General features: G+C 33.6%; 1 protein-coding gene across 1 annotated transcript in view; it reads right to left on the reverse strand.

Annotated features, from left to right (window-relative positions):
• The window catches only part of DACH1 (dachshund family transcription factor 1), a 441589-nt gene that overhangs the window by 356321 nt on the left and 79833 nt on the right, over positions 1–5435 (reverse strand). The gene's annotated exons all lie outside the window — the stretch shown is intronic.

Raw genomic sequence — 5435 nt, forward strand, 5'->3', positions numbered from 1 at the left:
CCATTTTTTTTAAATTACACTTATAAAAATATCTTTGTCCTTTTTGCCATAGCATTACGCACACCCACCTCCTTTGCTACCTCTCTATGTGCTTGTAAAAGGTAAGATACATTGTTACTTTTAATTTCAGAAATACTACTTTTGAAAAAAATCAAGAGCACTTGGGCATATTTGAACTAAGTAGAATTTCTTTTCTTACCTGTCATAATTGAAGAAAATGCATAGAGAACATGTTTATGCAAAAACTTAAATAGCACTTGTGTTCCCAAACCCTGATATACATCTATTCTTAAGCATTATTAACATTGATTTTCAATGTTTATATATCAGATTTAGTTTCATTCAACTAAAACTCATTTAGGGAAATGTATTCTCCAGAAATCAGATCAATGTTGACAAACACCATACTAGTTCTATTTTAATTGCACCAATAAAAGAAAAAAAAATGTTATGCGTTACTTATTAAAATTCTTTCTTCAGAAATCAGGGTGAAAAATAATCAGGCTATATTCAGTTCACGGGACTCCTATTTGTCACATGGATAAAGTAAGAAAGTTAGATTTTCACTGCTTCATGTACATATTTATCTGTAAAATTACTTAATCTTGTTTACTTTGTGAAATATATGATGTTATTCTGTTTTGTGCACAATGCATTAAATTTAGGAAAGAACTAAAAGGTATAATACAAAACTGGCAAGTTGCAAGTATGAAACTGTCAATCACTGCTGATATTGCAGGGGTTTAATATTTAAATATGAAGATTAGGTACCTGATATTATGCATTTCAACTTAAATATAAGAAACAAATTTAATCCTAAGTTGGAAAAGTGCATAAAGGTTTGCTTGAACTCATAATTTGATGTATCCCATGTAGAGTACTATTTGAGTCATCATCACATATGTGTGTATAAGTCAACATTTACAGACATATCAAAAGTTTTATATGTAAAAATTAAAGACATTTTTGTTGCCTGTTCCTATCCTGTTTCCACAACTCTAAGAGTTATAAAAATTAACATTAAATTGGGGGAAGGGGAAAGCTGTGGCAATCTGATACTAAAGGGCATTTTAACCCATTCGTTGAGTTCTCGCTGACATATAGAAGCATGTACATGTGAGTGATGGGTGTGCAATAAACCTGGGAAACATGCAAATTGCATTTCCTCATGGCAAATTGCAACTGAATTAGAATATGGAGCAGATATAAACAATGCAATCAAACTCTGGCTTTTTATTGAGCTTCTATTTGACTTAGTATTCATTTGAAACAAAAAAAATGTATTTCTCAGGGTCTGTGACATTGTAGGGCATAAGAGATTCAATGTCACTGCCAGCATACAAATTTATTAGTCTATAAAATTTGACATTCTCTTATTTATTCACAGAAAGGACAAATAAGATATTTTTTCCTATGTACCAGAAATATCTGGGAGTGTTTATATGCCACTCCGTCTGGAGGATGCAAATAGTCAGAACTGCTTTACAATTCAGTAGGCAAAAGCCTGCTGAAGGATAACAAATGACTTCATGGTGAAACTGCTATTGAAATTCTTTCAGTATGTGATATTAAAAACAACTGAACAAACAGAGATAAGGGACAAATAGGATTTGAAACAGACATTTTTTTTTCTTACACTGCAAAAGAAAAACAAATGAATGCTCTCGTTGAACTTATATATTCTTTCAGTGATTTCACTGCATGGATTTGCTTAATGCATGAACTTTTTTAACTGAAGTTTCTCTAAATATCCCACTAAATCCAGTGGGACCAATTCTAAAATGCCTCTTTTGAACCAAAAATTATTATTTTGAAGCTTAAATAAAAAAGGAGGAATCAAGATAAGTCTTTTGCCGACTTGATTTACAGGTTTACTCTGACATTTACCATAATGCATGGACATGATGGTTTAATAAATATTTGATGATTAGGATGCCCAATTTAGGGAAGACTTTTTTTCTTTATTGTGTGGTATCTAAAGCTAAAAGCAAAAACTTAAGAGTTAAAGACTATGAAAATAAAAGGATTATAATGAAAGTTATCAAAAAGTGTAATTGAATAATGTATTTCATTAAATTCAGTCCCTTTTAATGGAAGAAGTTCTAAAAGTATTGGCTTTGCAAGAGAAACTAATATTAACTTTCAGGTGATCAGGAGAGTCAAAATCTAAGAAACAAAAAGAGCATTGCTTTGCAATGATTATTTTTATTTCTTGCTTTGAAGGGAAGATGAAAGGCTATGTTTAGTTGCTATTTAGTTAGGTGTTCCTGTTTTATTCTATGGCCAGATCAAAGCAACTATCTCTAAATTTACAAAACAGTTCACAGGGCCTCTGGTAATTGAAGGATAGGCTAAATGATCCGCATCAACAACATATGAACATAGAATCTGCCAAATAAAACTCATATTATTAGGTCTTCAAATGAGTCATTATTTTGCCTAAAAATAACCAAATAACTGACTGAAACCTTGCATGACAATGAGTTCCAGATCATCCCAAATTAGCATATACGTGTGTTAATATATAATGGGCCAAAAATGCTGCAGCAAATTATAGTGATCATCCCTTAGTCTGATTTAGATTATTCTTCAGGGCAGACACGCAATGCTTATACATAAAAGTATGCCATGTGCATTCGCTTTTATATCAAGCTGTCTTAATTTAACCATTTGCTAGTTTGGACATCTAACAATGATTTACATTAGATGAATGCATGTTAACTCCCCATGATAATGTTGAACCACTCTTTTTCTTGATAATTTATTACACAATAACGGTGTGGAACTATTCCTTAAAGTAATAACTTTCCAAATGAATTCAAATTTAAATTGGTTTGTTAATATTTTGGTGAGCAATACCATTTCATTCAAACGAGCATTGCTCAACCAACGCTGAAGTATACAGAGAAGCAGAGCGCTCCAGGACAGTGTGCTTATTTCACATATCCAATAGCCAAGTGTAGGTCAGGTTCATAAAGTCTAACTCTAGCTAGCATCTTCTTCCAAAACCATCTCAGCCCATGGACAGCTTGCCTCTCCTCCATCCAGTAATACTCTTCAATTATATCACTCTCTTGGCATGGGATTGTGTCTGTTTTTTAACTCCTTTCAATTATTTTTCCATTTAGCTTCTTACACTATAGATCTTGCTGCCTTACCAGATTATACTATTGGAACAACCTTAATAGTTCTTCACATTTCATATACAACTCAGCACAATGCAATTTACTATAAATTCTATGTCCAGTAAATTCCCCTGATTATGTGACATAATATGTTCAGTTCTTGATTCCAAAACTCAAGGAAGATAGAAATAGTTAAATACACAGCAGAGAACAAAGATTATTGTTGATCTAAAAGAAACATAGCTTCTAAAACAAATGTTTGGTGAAGACACACACACACAAGACATACACATACCTGGAATCTAGACAATAACCAAAAAAAAAAAAATACAGATGGATGACTGCAGATGATTATTTTCGATTTCTTTAAAGATGAAGGATACTTTTAGTTTTGATGTTAAATAATAAATTCTGAAAATATCAATAATAATAAGAGCATAATATGCTAATTAGACTGGACGTCCTTCCGGATGAAGCCAGGGCTGCGAGGGAAGCCCGGGTCCTGGGTGCCAGAGGGAAGCCGGTTCTGGCAGCTGGGGGAAGGAAGGCCTACTCTTGCATGAATTTCATGCATCAGGCCTTTATTTTTTATATAAAATACATATTAATAAAATAATATTTATAAACCCACCTTGTAAAATTTTTTACTTGAGAAGTTAGATTGAGAATTCAGCCTAGTCTTGTATTTATATTTTTTAACTAATAGTCATCTTATTCCCAATGACACCCTCTCTTAAATGAAAAAATATGAGCATGCCATCTCAAAGAGACATATGATCTTATTGGTGGGTGACCATTATTTTACTACATCTAGCCCTCATATTATTTTTGAGACATTTAGCTCTTAGCTTGCAGTGTTAAATATCATGTTCAACTGGGAAGAAATATTAATATCAGATAAGGAGAACTAAAAGAACTTGTATTAATTTTACCTGACTTCATAAGAAGAGGGAGAACAGAATGAAAGGGAGAGGCAAGCAGAACACAATGGAATAATCTAAAGGCTCCTCTGTTGGAACATCTTTTAGTCTTGTGGTAGTCACCTTCCATTAAAGAAACATTAAGCATATTAAGAAAAATGTAGTTTTGTAAAGTTTAACTGAAATGGTGAAGATCTTAAGTAAACACTGGTAAATGTTTTCCAACAGTGTTAAAATTGAGCAGAAAATAGAATAAAGAGTAAAACAACTTAACAATTTTACTTAATTGCCTAGAATCCTTAGTTATTATTAATTTGACTTTTTTGGAAGAATGACAGTAGAACATGTTTATTGAAGAACTGAACTTCTATTACTCTCATTGCAAAGCTGGCTAACTAAATCTCTAAGACTCAATAAAAAAAAGTGACAGAAGACTCTTCAGAACCTTTCAAAGTGGAGAGATAATCTGAATTAACTTTGAGTCCTAAGACACTTAGACAGAAAGGCTTCCCCATCTCAGCCTTTCTCCATCCAAATCCCTTGCTCATCCATTTTTTGCCCTTGACTAAAAGGCAAAATGAAAGAAATTAACCACTTAGCATCTATTTTATTTACATTTCAATCCCATGAGATCTTTTTTTCAAATGAGAAAACTAAGACTCAGAAAATTGCGGTAACTTGACCAAGGTAAACCAAGTACACACAGCTAATGAATAGGAGAGGTGGAACTGGAACCCAGATCACCCTTCTGGGCTTAAAACCCCTTCGTTTCCATTAATAATGATTTTAAAAATATATTTGATACCTTATTAAGAGGCAGACATTTTGCTAAACGTTTTAGATACCATAACTTCGACTTTGCCATAATTTGTGAGATAAGTTAAATTATACCCCCCCTTTTTTTTTAACAAATAAAGAAACAAAAGGTTAGAGAAGTTAAGTAACTTCCCCTAAGTCCCAGAGCTAATCAGTGGCAAAGGCAGGACATGAGCCCAGCCAGTCCAAACCCATGCTCACTATCTACTCATCCTCAGGGTGAGAAAGCAGGCACTTAATGAGATGGCCTGTACAACCAGAGGTTCAGTGACCTGGATTCCTCTATGCCTTCCAACCACTGTTCCTATACCACTTTGTCAGGTGTATGCTTATACATAATTGTATAAAGGAGAGTCTTGCAAGGGCCAGATTGACAAAGAATAGCAACTTGGCCCTGGCTAGCATGGCTCAGTTGCTTGAACATCATCCTGTGCACCAAAAGGTTGTTGTTTGGATTTCTGGTAGGGGGCATGCAGGAGGCAGCTGATGGCTGCTTCTCTTTGGCATTGATGTTTCTCTCTCTCTCTCTCCCTCTCTCTTCCTTTCTCTCTAAAAATCAATAAAAATATTTTTT

The sequence above is a fragment of the Myotis brandtii genome, unplaced genomic scaffold (assembly GCF_000412655.1).
Source record: "Myotis brandtii unplaced genomic scaffold, ASM41265v1 scaffold92, whole genome shotgun sequence".
Taxonomy (NCBI): Eukaryota; Metazoa; Chordata; class Mammalia; order Chiroptera; family Vespertilionidae; genus Myotis; species Myotis brandtii.